This window comes from Canis lupus, chromosome 9 (assembly GCF_048164855.1).
Source record: "Canis lupus baileyi chromosome 9, mCanLup2.hap1, whole genome shotgun sequence".
NCBI lineage: Eukaryota > Metazoa > Chordata > Mammalia > Carnivora > Canidae > Canis > Canis lupus.
In genome coordinates this window covers 36,912,944-36,927,866 of record NC_132846.1, presented here as the reverse complement: position 1 = coordinate 36,927,866, position 14,923 = coordinate 36,912,944, and the positions used below count along the sequence as shown (strand labels likewise).

General features: G+C 37.1%; 1 pseudogene; it reads right to left on the bottom strand.

The window, feature by feature from the left end:
- Window positions 1–2,983: 2,983 nt before the first annotated feature.
- LOC140639414 (oligosaccharyltransferase complex subunit OSTC-like) lies at window positions 2,984–3,432 on the bottom strand (annotated as a pseudogene).
- Window positions 3,433–14,923: the final 11,491 nt, after the last annotated feature.

Sequence of the window (14,923 nt, the reverse complement as noted above, 5' to 3'; positions counted from 1 at the left end):
AGAGACGTAGGCAGAAGGAGAAGCAGGCTCCCTGCAGGGAGCCTGATGCAAGACTCAATCCCAGGACCCCAGGACTATGACCTGAGCCAAAGGCAGACGCTCAACCACTGAGCCACCTAGGTGCCCCAAAATAAGAGATTTTAATTTAAGCATTAATTTAGTACTAACTACAAGTCATATACACTAAAAAATGAGAAATATTTCACAGGGAAATTTTTAAAAACCAAAATAACATAAGTATGTACCATGTTTATAGATTTAAAAGCTCAATTCTATCAAAGTTTATAGATTCAATTCAATCCCAATCAAAATATTAATGGGATTTTTTTTTTTTTAGAATTTGACAAGTTGATTCTAAAATTGATATGGAAAAACAAAACCCAATCTTGGAAAAAAAATTAAAGCTGGTGGAGATACATATATATATATATATATATATATATGTATTTTTTATGTATTTTTTTAACTATAAAGTTACAATAATCAAAACACTGTGGTGGTGTTATAAGGACAGACAGTGGACCAGAACACCTACACGTATGTAGTCACTTGATTTTTTGCAAAGGTGGCAAGAAAATTGGCTAATAAACTGGTGCAACAGGGAAAAGAAAGCCTTCTCAACAAATGGCACTACAGCAAAATGGTAAATATTTATAAAAAACGAACATCAACTCCTACTGCACACATATCACAAAAATTAATTTGAGGTGTATTATTGACCTAAATATAAAAGCTAAAAGTATAAACTTTTTTTAAAAAAGATTTTATGTATTATTTACATACAGGGGAGCAGGGGAGGGGCAGAGGGAGAAGAGAGAGAGCATTTCCAGCTGACTCTGCACTGAGTGCAGAGCCCAAAGCAGGGCCAGATCCCATGACCCTGAGATCACAATCTGAGCAGAAATCAAGAATCTGATGCTCAACTGACTGAGCCACCCAAGTGTCCCTAAAACTATAAACTTTTGGAAGAAACATAAAAGGATATCTTTGAGAACCTGAGTTAAACAAAGACTTATTAGAGGACACAAAAGCATTAACCATAAAAGAAAAACATTGATAAAGTAGACCTAATCAAAAATTAAAACTTTTGCTCACCAAAAGACAACAGTTAAGAAAATGAAAAGACAAACCACAGTGTCCCTGCTATCAATTTATGGCCTATAAGTTCTAAATTCACCCTTCTCTGGAACATTTATATATTTTTCCATTGCCACCTTTGTCAGTAAAGGACTTTGTTATGCTCATTCAGACTCCTACTTAAGCTTCAGGCTCCTGCAGTATTTGCAGCTTCTCTAGCACGGAGGTGCTGTGCTGTAGTGCATAGTGGCCAGCAGCACCCAGTGGCAAGCAACTTCACTTGGCACTTCCCTCAGGCAGTTTTGTGCCAGACTGCTCAAATGAGACATTTCCCTATGAACAGGCTTCATCAGCACATTAGAGGCATACTTCTAGCAAGTTCCACTGATGTGGCATCACAGTGACATCTCTGTCAGCTATTTGGTAAGCATAGCCAGTACCTTCAAGATCTACATCTCAGCTCTGGTGAGGCTTCTTCCTTGGGCACTTTATCTCAGTCCTAGGGATAGTAAATGTTCTTTATACCTACTATTTCTATATTCCTTAAAGCTCTTTTATTTCTCACTGGCCAGTCTTTTGGTCTTCAATCCCCGGTTATTTTTAAGAATTCATAAGCATATTAAACTCTTCCTGTTCAAACTACATGGCTTCTCTATCCTGACTAATACAGACAAGAAGAAAATATTTATAATATATATGTCTGAACAAAGGAATTCTATCCAGAATATATAAAGAATTCCTAAATCAGTAACAAAAGACAAACAATTCAGTAAAATATGGGCAAAAGACTGAACAGACCCTTCTCAGAAGATGTGCAAATGATCAATACATGAAAAGGTGTACATCCTCATTGGTCATCAGGAAGATACAAAATAAAATCACAATGAGATGTTATTTTTACCCATTAGAATGGCTAAAATTAAAAAGATAGATAATACCAAATGTTGGTGAGAATGTGGAGAAACAAGAGTTCCAATCCATTTCTGGTAGGAGAGCAAAATAGTGAATCACTTTGGAAAGTTGTTTGACAGTTTCCCATGTTAATTAATCATATACCTGCCCCCTGACCCAGCAATTCCACTCATATCTATTTCTCCAAGAGGAATGAAAACATCTCCACACAAAGATTTAAACAATAGTGTTCATAGCATCTTTATTCATAATAGCCAAAAACTGAAAATAACTCAATTATGAATTTATAAACATTGTAATGAATCCCTATAGTGGGCTATTACTTAGGAATGCACTGAACTATGGATGTATTTAACAACATGGACAAATCTCAAAAACATTGTGATGAGTGAAAGAAGTCCTATTCTCAAGAACAGGAGACAGAGCTGACTTTTTTTTTAATTAGAAAAATTATTTATTTCTGCTCTTTTCATACATCTTATTGTGCAAGAAACAATCTCACATACATATCTGAATAATGTACTGTCACACTGTTTACAGGCAAAGCACCATAGGTAAAGCTGATCATCTGTCCAGAGTTCTCAGCTTATGGGATCTCGCTTCCTGATTTTACATTAATTTTTGAAAGTCAGAAATGTCATCTCCACAAAATGTTAAGGGGGCTGTAAAAAACAATCACTTTATTCAATATTATAGTTGTGGAAATGGAGTATATTTTCTTTAAGAAATGAAAAACTAAGAAGAAAATGCTACTAAACATCGTTGGTGTGTCTGTACAGGCCAGCAGGAGAAATACTGTGAGAAGCTTGTCTCTTTGATACCAAGAAGACATTCTAGTTCAAGCTTTAATATGATTCCTATTTCTCACTAGATGCTTCTTTTCTACTGCTTCACTCTTTTTCCGTATTTCACATCAGAGGATTGGTACAGCCTTTAAAACTTCATTAACAGGAGCAAATCCAATATCCACTGATTTCTTGTCAAAAGGCACTTTTTAACCCATCAGGTAGCCCAGCAGTTTCATTCTCATGGATACTCTAGCCCTGACAAAACTCAATAGGACACAGATGAATCCAATGAATAGAAGAAGAAATCTATTGAGTTTTGGAATGTTTGGTGCATTCGATAGGTCCAGGATTATAAAATCTAAACGTCCCATTGTAAACAGGAAGCTGGTTGCAAGTCCTTCCATTATATATTGTCCATTTACTCTGTAGGCCAAGAAAGCTACTGGTCTCTGATGTCCATGTTCATCAGTTATAGAACCAACACTTGGAGGTTCAACAATAACATCATAAATTATTCCTCCAGTGATGAGGAAGTAAGACACCACCACCAGAGCGTACACCATCATGGCCAACAGCATGTGCACCCAGGGTGGCTTCTTCAGCTTCAGTTGGGGCATTCGAGCACTAAGAATGGGATGTGGTACAAAGTCTCCATGTTGGTGGAATGAGGGGTTTCTCTCCCAGAGCTGACTTTCTTAACACAGAAATAGGAAGAGACAAAATGAGAAGACAGAGAAATTGATCCCAAATGAAAGAACAGGACAAGATCTCAGCCAGAGATTGAAGCTAAACAGATATAAGTAGAATGCCTGATAGAGAATTTAAAGTAATGATCATAAGGATGCTCACTGGTCTTTAATAAAGAATGGAAGACATGAGTGAGACCTGTAACACAGACATAAGGAGATTAACATAGCAGAGATTAAGGACGCAATAAACAAAATGAGAAACATGCTTGTTGAAATGAACAGCAGGATGGAAGAAACAGGAATAAATTAATGACCTAGAACACAGAGTAATGGAAAGTAAGCTGAAAAGAGAGAAAAAAGATTTATGCAACACGAGAATAGACTTAAGGAATTCAGGGACTCCATCAAATGTAGTAACATTCATATTATGGGAATCCTAGAAGAAGAAGAGAGGAAAGGGGGCAGAAAATTTACTTGAAGAAATAATATGCGAAAACTTCCCTATCTGGGGAAGGAAACAGATATCCAGGTTCAAAAGGCATAGAGAACTCCATAAAAATCAACAAAAGCAGATCCACCTCAAGACATATTGTAATTAAGTTGGCAAGATATAGTGATAAAGAAAAAATTTTAAAGGCAGCCAGACAAAAGAAGACAATAACTTACAAGGGAAAATCCATAAGGCTAGCAGGACCTTTTTCAATAGAAATTTTGCAAGCCAGAAGAGAGTGACATAATATTTACAAAGTGCCAAATGGGGAAAATCTGCAGCCAAGAATACTCTAAACAGCAAAGCTATCCTTCAGAAAAGAAGGAGAGATAAAGAGTTTCCCAAACAAAAGCTAAAGGAGATCATCGCCACTAAATCAGCCTTGCAAGAAATATTAAAGGGGACTCTGAATGGAAAGGAGAGACCAAAAGTGACAGTATAAAGGTAGGTAACAACAACAAAAATGTAGGTAACATAAAAGCAGTAAAAATGAATATTTCTGTAAAAAATCAGTCAAAGAACTCACAAAATAAAAGAATACCTAAAACATGGGGAGGAGAAGAGCACAGAATGGGTTCAAATTTAAATAACCATCAACTTAATATAGACTGCTATATGCAGAAGGTTTTTATTTTTTCCAAAGATTTTTACTTACTTATTCATGAGAGACACAGAGACACAGGCAGAAGGAGAAGCAGGCTCCATGCAGAGACCTGATGTGGGACTCAATCCTGGGACTCCAGGATCAGGCCCTGAGCCAAAGGCAGATGCTCAACCGCTGAGCCACGCAGGCATCCCTGCAGAAGTTATAAAGAAGAATCTAATCTTTCCATTTGCAAGGACATGGATGGAGCTAGAGAGTATAATGCAAAGTGAAATAAGTCAGAGAAACACAAATACCATATGATTTTACTGATATGTGGAATTTAAGAAACAAAACAAGTGAGCAAAGGCGGGGGGAGAGAGAGAGACAAATTAAGAAACACTCAATTATGGAAAACAAACTAATGGTTATCACAGGGGAAGGAGATGGGGGAATAGGGTTAAATAGGTGATGGAGATTAGGAGGGCATTTGTTGTGATGAGCACTGGGTGAGTGTGGAATTGTTGAATCACTATATGGTACACCTGAAACTAATATAATCCTGTATGTTAACTAGCAAACTTTAAAAAAAGTCATAGTGATTTTTTAGGGGCTTAAAAGCAGCAACGGAAACTGTTCTTCAAAGTAATTTCTAAATTCTATCTCCTTTATGTCATTTTTCTGTATCAACTTAGTAATGATGGCTTCCATTCAGAGGCAGATTTATGGAGACACTACTAAAGCTTAAGCAATTCTTTGACTCCTTCCAATAGGCACATACTTATGCTTTTGTAAAATTTGAAAGACCAAGGTATTTTAACTGTAATCAGTTAAGACCACTTGTGTGAGGTGGTGTTGAAGTAGCCAGCGGCACTTTGGGATTCAGATGAGGAACAAATGAGTTGGAGGTATATCTTCTTTGAATTTTTTTTTTAAAGTTTTATTTATTCATGAGAGACACACACAGAGAGGGGCAGAGACCCGAGCAGGCTCCATGCAGGGAGCCGGACGTGGGACTCGATCCCGAGTCTCCAGGAGCACCCCCTGGGCTGAAGACAGCACTAAACCGCTGGGCCACCCGGGCCACCCTATCTTCTTTGAATTTAACGGGGTATACGGGGTATATTGAGGTAGTTTGTAATTACTTGCATGTCTATTTAAGGCATTATTAGATGTCAGAATAGTGTTGGAATGGCTTTCAATATGCTCCCATGGCCCACTAAGCCTGCTTAGCCAGCAGTGTGACAGGAAGGTATTAGGCTAGAGTCCACAGTACTATATGAAGTTGTCCTATGGTGCTGTGACAGACAACTCCTAGAATGATGCTTCCTGACATTCACACTCTGTGTAATTACTTTCCCTTGAGTGTGGGTGGGGCCCAGGATTCCTTCCAACTGAGTAGTGAAGAGATGTCACTTCTGTGATTAGGTTACAAGAAGACTGGCTTCTTGCTAGCTTGTTTTCTCTTGCTGCCAAGCTCTCTCTTGCCCTCTTGCCTGCATGTACTTCCTCTTGCATCAAGTCAGCTGCCATGCTGTGAGATACTCAGTGTAGAGGCATGCATGGAAAGGAACATTTTTTTAAAAATGGTATTCATGTTAAATAGAATTTATCACATTCCATAGGCTTGTAACCACAACCCTGTAAGAAACATACAAACAGCAAATACATCGTTTTTTTTTTAGCTGGTATTGAAAACAAATTTGACAGGAATATTCAAAATTGTTTTCTATAAAAACACTGGGGAAAATGTATTCTAGAAGCTTTTCAGGCAATTAATTTAAAAATTGTTTTCTTGGGCAGCCCCCATGGCTCAGCGGTGTAGGGCCGCCTTCGACTCAGGGTGTGATCCTGGAGTCCTGGGGTAGAGTCCCGCATCGGGGTCCCTGCATGGAGCCTGCTTCTCCCTTGGCCTGTGTCTCTGCCTCTCTCTCTCTCTCTGTGTCTCTCATGAATAGATAAATAAAACCTTTTAAAAATAAAAATTCTTTTCTTGATTTCATGTTTTCAGTAGATTTTTGTACTTTACTGTTATTTGTTTCCTCATCCTAAATAAATATTCATTTTCTCACTTTAAAACTTGATGTTTTGTCAAGGAATTTCATTATTGCATGCATTGTGTTTAAAAATGGAATTATCATTTTTAAGTGTTTTGAATGTTTTGGAAGAAATGTTATGAAAATAGTACATTTATTTTTAAAAGATGCTCAGGAAAAAATAGGAAGTGGTTCCTTTTATATAGAGAGAGAAACCTCAGAATTTAAGACACCTAGCACAAATAAATATTTGTGAGGGAGGAAGGTACAGAATGAATGATTGTACTTCTACACAGGACCACAATATGTTTTATATCACAATAGATGCCTCATTATTACCACACTTTGTCTAATATACTTAGCACAGCACTTTAAGAAGTAAACAAAGAAGAAAATTAAATTTTAAAGGTACTTTATTTATTTGAATCTACTGATCGACATACAAGGTTTCCTAAAATTAGAATTTTTGAGAAGTTAGTAAAGTCTTTTAGCTATGAAATATCATCACACAAACAGAAGGAAAAGAAACAGAATTATACCTTTTAAATATACCTTTCCAAAAGAAACATATTTAGCAAGGGCAATTGAATTTTTTATTTGATTAGATGCCAGCATTACATACCAAAGACTATAGAACAAGTTGGCATATCACTCTATTTGTAATAAAGCTACATGAGGTCCCTTAATGCTATAGATATTCTTTAGAGTTGATATACCACTTGCTTAATCTAATTGGTTTGGTGATTTCCAAGTACTTTAAAAATTATATTGATTTTCACCAAATCCTAGTGACTGAAGTTCATACTACGAAATTGATCTAATTATAGGATATATCCCTTTTTTTAAATGAAGACCATTATAAAACATCTTTCTTGTTGATTGCAGTTTTTGTATTTAAATAATCCTTGCCTATTAGACATGGAATCATATGAATGAGTTAATGCAAAACAGACACAAAGTATGAGGAAAATAGCAAAACGAAAAGCTTGTTCCAAACAAATATCCATAAATTTCTGAAAAAACTGCAAAGGATTATTGCAGAAAAATAATTAATAATTAGCGTTAGGTTTTTAACAGATGCAAAAGGGATATTAACGTAAACCTATTAGTACATAGCTTTCATGATGCATCCTTATGTTTTTTAGCACAACTTATTAACTAAAAGTGAGTTTTTAGCACTTAATGAAAAACAGACTCTGCTGCGACATCAGAGATAATCAGCCACCAAATATCAAAGTTTATTAATGAATTTTACTTGAGATAATTTTCTCTAATTATATTAGAATGACAAACTAATTTAATAATGGCCCCTGGTACATAAATAAATATAAGTATTTATTACATTTCTTAAAAAATTCATTAGGCTGAAAAGGAAAAGATACATAATTTCCATACTTTCAGGCTCAAATTTTAAATTTGAGATTTTTATCCATTTTAATTTAAAAAAAAAGATTTTATTTATTTATTCATGAGAGACAGACAGGGAGAGGCAGAGACACAGGCAGAGGGAGAAGTAGGCTCTACGCAGGGAGCCCGATGTGGGACTGGATCCCGGGACTCCAGGATCACACCCTGGGCCAAGGAAGGGCAGGAGCTAAACTGCTGAGCCACCCAGGCGTCCCTTTTATTATATTGAAATTTTAATCACTTCTCCTCAGGAAAAGGCAAAGGATTAAAAGGCTATAAAATTACCTTTTTAATTTTTTCCCATTTTTTATGGATATAGAGAAATTAAAATGATATATCATTACTAACTCACTTAATTCCATGATTTTAAACCAATGACCAAGTCTCTGCACAGCCCACTGAAAAACCAAGAATTTGTTAAAAGGAGGAGAACAAGGGTGCCAGGGTGGCTCAGTCAGTTGAATGTTGGACTCTTGATTTTGGTTCAGGTCATGATCTCAGGGTTGTGAGATTGAGCCTTGTGTCAGACTCCATACTGGGTGTAGAGCCTGCTTAAGAATCTGTCTCTCTCTCTGCTCCTGCCCACCCCACCCCCAAATAAGTAAATGGAGAACATGAATCAAAATGATAAAATTAAGTCAAATTTAAAGTAATCCTTCAAAAAAAAAAGTGATCTTTGAAATTCATTTTAAAGTCTTAAATTTTAATCACTTTAAGAAAACTACTGGAGGGCCCCTGGGTGGCTCGGTGGTTAAGGATCCATACCGTTGGCTCAGGGCATGACCTTGGGGTCCTGGGATTGAGTCCTACATTAGGGACCCCACAGGGAGCACAAATAAATAAATAAAATCTTTAAAAAAGAAAAGAAAACTACTGGAGGGGTGTCTGGGTGGCTTAGTTGGTTAGTTATCTGCCTTCGGCTTAGGTCATGATCTCAGGGTTCTAGGATGGAGCCCAAGTTGGGCTCTCTGCTCAGTGAGGGTCTGCTCGTCCTTCTCCCCCTGCCACTGATGCTTTCTCTCAGTCTCTCTCTCAAATAATAGATAAAATCTTAAAAAAAAATTTACAGGAAAAAAATGAATTCTAGGGAATTAATGGTAGACACCAGCTTCTCTTTTTAAGTATATTAATTTAGTTCATTTGTTCAGCAGCTTACTGTTCAACAGATACGATGTGAACACCTACCATGTAGTAAGCACTATGCTAAATGCCGGGGATATAGTGGTGAACCCAGAAGACATGGTCTCTGCCCTCATGGAACTTCAGCTTCCAAGATGCTTTATCTGACCAACTTAGAAACCTGCTATGGAGCCTCATAAAATGATTGCAGTTTTAAAGAGTGTTTTATTTGTTTTTGGAGGGAAAATCTTATTAAGGTGTTAAAATGTGAAATAATCCTGTAAGTTCAATTGACGTCATCACCTAGTCTTTCTGAAAAACAAGAAGAGGAACAACTTATTGTTCTATCTACACCAAACTCGAATCAGCAAAAACTAGCAGAAAAGCAGAATGGAGTATGGCCTAAAGGAAAATGTGTCTATGCTTCATTGCATTCCTGCTATTGACTCACTGAATTATATTGGGCAACTAAGTTAACAACTGGGCTTACATTTTCTCATTTATAAAATGGAATTATCTATGAAGACTTTTAAGATAAATGAGATCATATATGAGTGTTCAGAAGAGCCACTACTTCAAGCTGTTATTTATTGTACATTATTTTTAACATCGATTGTCAAAAGGAAAGATAAGGAAGCAATATACTGAAATAAAGTCAAGTTCGTTGTGTTGCATAGGTTTGGACACCCTTCATAAGAGACTGGGGCTTTTAGCTCACTCTCAGAATATCAGAAATAAAAGTTCTCTAGCTGAAGTGAAGTAAATCAATCAGAGAAAGACAATTATTGTGTGATTTCATTAATATATGGAATTTAAGAAACAAAACAGAGGATCATAGGGGAAGGGAGGAAAAATAAAACAAGACAAAATCAGAGAGGGGGACAAACCAAAAGAGACTCTTTTTTAAAAAAGATTTTATTTATTTATTCATGAGAGACACAGAGAGAGAGGCGGAGACAAAGGCAGAGAGAGAAACAGGCTCCATGCAGGGACCCAATGTGAGACTCTATCCCGGGACTCCAGGATCACGCCTTGGGCCGAAGGCAGACGCCCAACCGCTGAGCCACCCAGGTGTTCCAAGAGACTCTTAATCATAGGAAACAAACTTAAGGTTGCTGGAGGGGAGAGGGGTAGAGGATGGGGTAACTGCGTGATGGACATTGAGGAGGGTACGTGATGTAATGAGCACAGGGTATTATATAAGACTGATGAATCACCGCTACCTCTGAAACCAATAATACATTATATGTTAATTTAATTTAAATAAATTTTTTTAAAAAGTTTTCTAGCTATCCCATTGTGTTTGGTGATGATCAAGAGTGCCAGATTGGACCTGCTTTCCCCAACAATGTGATCTCATCTCCATCATCACACATGCATAGAACTTTCAGGCAGCCACATTTCATAGACATGTATTATAGAGAGTCAAAGGCAGAGAATTAACACCTGCATAAAGGATGCAAACTAGGCCATCACATTAAAGAGTATAAATTGATTAAATGAAAATGTAGTAAATGACATCCTAATGGTCCTTATTCTGGCTTCCTAATTCTCTCTGCATAAGATGCTTTTATGCACCACTGAAGTAGAGCCATCACAACCTCCAACTAGCCTCAGTTAGTCTAATTACAGCCTAATGCTCTCCAAATATGTCTGGCATAAAAGCCTGCATAACCTGTCTTGTCTTAATTTAGAAAGGTCAGATCGAACACTTTTAAAAATCTGAACTATAGTATGACCCTACAGCACACACAAAATATACATTCTTAAGGAAAATGTGCATTTAAAATATTTTTGGTATGGTAACCTGTCTCTGTACACAGATCAAGAATTTGTGAAACTGAGGAGTTTGGGGATTAAGATGAAGTGATTAAACTGCTATGAAAACCCTAAAAGACATTATTTAATCTCCATATCTTAATATTTTTATTCACTGTGGGCATGAAGTTTTGTCTTAATACATGTAAGGGGCACCTGGGTATCTTAGTCCATTGAGCATCTGCCTTTGGCTCAGGTCATGATCCTAGGGTCCTGGGATATAGCTGGGCATCAGGATTTCTGCTCAGTGGGGAGTCTGCTTCTCTCTCTGCCCCTCCCCTATTTGTGTCCCCCAACAAATAAATAAATAAAATCTTTAAAAAACATGTAAAATTAGATAATTGTTTTATAACATAACCAATATAATAATAATCACTAATAATAAGCACTAATTGCCTTACAAGAGTTTGCTCATTTAATCCTATAACAGCCCTAATCAGAAGCTACTCTTAGTATTACTATTTTAGAGATGAGAAAAAATGAAACATAGGTTAAATTATCTCGGGCCACACAACATGTAAATGATAGACCTGGGATTTGAACCCAGGCAGTCTGTCTCTAGGTCAGCTCTTTTAACTATGATGTGGGAATGCTATAGGGGTGTAGAAAGTCAAGGCCTATTATGCAGGCTATCTTAGATCACAGAATGTCTAGGAGGGTCAGAGAGCCAGATGTGGGGCCATTAGTCTGGAACAGTGTTGAAAATCATGCCATAGACCTGGTTCCTTAAAACCACTTTAGTTCTCCCCTCTGCATACAACACCACTGATACTAGCCAAGGTGAATTCTGAATGCTGCTGCCAGAATCTACTACAGCCTCCCCCAGTCAGTGGACATAGCCATCACTTCACCAGAATTGATTTTGCCAAGTCCCCACTTCTTTGCATTCCTAGGTCCTTTATCCAAGTCCAGCCTCTAAGGCTGATAATGACCACAGAGAATACGTTCTATAAAGACATTGGAGGCAACACATTGTTTCAGGTGAAACAATTACGTAAACATCTGAGAAAGAAAGCAATTTTTAATTGTTGATATGTGTCACCACTGAGAGGAATTTAAAGTCACCAAGAACATTTCCATTAATTAGGCACAATCAATCTGTGGAGATAATGGAAAACATGAGTGTTTTCTCAAGGATGTATTTTCCATTTAGATTAGCAAACAGTATCTCTGAAAATCCTCAGAGGAAGTGAGTCATCACAGGCAATATCTACTGAGTCTACATCTTTTTTGCCTGTAGAATGTTTCACCTCATATGACGCTAATGAAGAAAAAGTAGTTTGTTGTTTGAGTGTAAAGACTAAATAATGATAAATTGGTTGCCTGAAGTGCAGTAAAAAAAGAAACAAATAGATGTGTGGCATTAACAGAGTTAATTATAGATGCAGATTAAAAGGCAAGATTAAGTAGTGGAAGAAAAGCAGAGAGTCACCTTCGGCCCAGACCCGCCAAGCAGCAGTGGTCAGTCACCTAGCAACAAGTTTCCTATCCCCGCTGTGCTCTTTAATTCAGCAAATCTGCTCAGGATGGCAGGCTGTTCTCCTGACAAAACGCATTATGTAGGAGACGGAGGGATACAAAAATCCACTGTACACAGCACTCTGCTCCCTATTGACCACTGATCCTTTCTCTCAATCCACAAAAGAGGTTCACATAATGCCCTGAAAGGAGAAGAGTCTCCACAGAGAAAACATTTGCTTGTAATTGAGATTGACTACATAATGAAAATGATGTTCTTTTTAAAATTCTGCTTGTTGAGGCCACACTTTTGTCTCCTGGCACTCAAAACACATCCCTGCTGAGAAAAGGGGCAAACATTGTAAAAACTCAAAACTGTGATTTTTTTTCTTTTCTTTGCATTGAAAATACCCATTCTATAACAAAATGGCCAGGTCTCTCTCCTTAGAACTTAAACAAGTGATAAGAAGGTAAACAGGAAAACTTCTATTCAGAGTTGCTCTCACAAATGCTTGCTTTGCTGAAGGCACACAGGCAATACATGCTCATTCATTTGCAAAACAACTGGGCAAAAATAGTCGAGAGAATTTGGATTTCTTGATTGTGCCCTCTGTGAAGAGACCATAAATTGCTGGTCAAAACTCAAGTCACCATTTCAAACACCCATTAAAATTTTAACCCGGCTCAGAGACAGGAGTAAAGACAAGCAGAGAATAGAATAGCTCATTTTCTTAATCTAGACGACACTATTCAAGGGCTTAGGTTGATTTCCTATAAATGATTGTGTTAAGATCTTTGAGAGGACTGCTCCAGTATAGTCACAGTTGTTTTAAAGCCAGGTCATTAAATTAATTAACTTTGAAATAAAACTAAAATTATTTTTAAATAGATTAGCAAACATAATATATCTGACTGCATTACTATATTTCTAGGGATTTTATCATAAAAAATAACATGACTTTTACAAAACATAAGTGATTTCCCACACATTAATGAAATGCTCTTAGCAAAACATGCATTCAACAAACTTTTATGAAACACTGCCTATAGCAGGCACTGTTATAGATGCTGGGGTTCCAGACATGAAAAATAGAGAATCCTAGCCCTCAAGAAAAACTGAGGAGTAACATACAATTACAGCATGGTGTGGAGGATGTTGATATAGAATTGGGTACATAAGGGAACACCCTGAGTGATTTATGGCCCAGAATGTGGGGAATGTAGGAGGATGTTGTCCATACTGGCTAGATATTCTGAAAGAATGACATCAGAGCTAATCCCTAATCTGGTTAGAGATTGTCCAAGTGAAAGAGAAGTTCTGGCAAAGAGAATATTGTACAAAGATTCTAAAAAAGAGAAAGATCATGGTGCTTTGAGTGACAGAGAAGTTCGATAGGGTGGGAGGCTGGAAGTGCAGATGTATTAGAGGACCATATCATTTATAGACTTGTATGCCAGGCTAAGAATTTTATTTATTTGTTTATTGATTTTGTTTTATTTTTTAAATTTTTTTAAAGATTGTATTTATTTATGAGACACACACGGCGGGGGGGGGGGGGTGGGTGAGAAGCAGGCTCCATGCAGGATGTCCGACTTGGGACTTGATCCCAAGTCTCGATTCACCCTGGGCTGCAGGCAGCGCTAAACCGCTGAGCCCCCAGGTTGCCCTGTTTTTTGTTTTATTGAGAAATAATTGATATTCATCTTGATATAAGGCATGCAGCATGATTATTTGATTACATATATTGTGAAATGATTACCACAATAGGTTTAGCTAACACTCATCTTCCCATATAGATACAATTTAAAAAAGGATAAAGAATAAAGGGGAAAATGTTCTCCTTATCATAAGGACTCTTAGGATTTACTGTCTTAACAGTTTTCCAATATATCATACAGCAGTGTTAGTAGTAATCATCATGTTGCACATTACATCCCTCATGTTTTTTTATCTTATAAGAATTTTTACCTTGACCACCTTCCTCTAACCACCCTCTACTCCCAGCCTATTAATTAAAATCTGATTTCTTCTGAGTTTTGTTTTTTCAGACTCCACATATAAATGAGATTATAGAGTATTTGTCTTTCTCTGTCTGACATATTTCATTCAGCATAACGGTCCATCCATGTTATTGCAAATGGTAAGATTTCCTCATTTTTATGTCTTAATAATATTCTTTTTCAATTTTTTTGGTCCTCTTTGATTTTGGGGGGAAGAGCTTGAGAAGGATTGGTGTTAATTTTTCTTTATATGTTTGAAGCCATCTGGTCCTGGGATTTTCTTTTTGGGGAGATTTTTTAAATTTATGATTTAATTTCCTTACTAGCAATTGTTCAGTTCAGATATTCTATTTCTTCCTGGTTCAGTCTTTTGTAAGTTGTAAGGAGCTCAACTCCTGCTGAGCAGGGAGCCTGACTTGGGGCTCAATTCTAGGACCCTGAGATCATGATCTGAGCTGAAGGAAGACTCTTAACCAACTGAGCTGCCCAGGTGCCCCAAGTTGTAGGTTTCTAAGAATTTTTTCATTTCTTCTAGATTGTCCAGA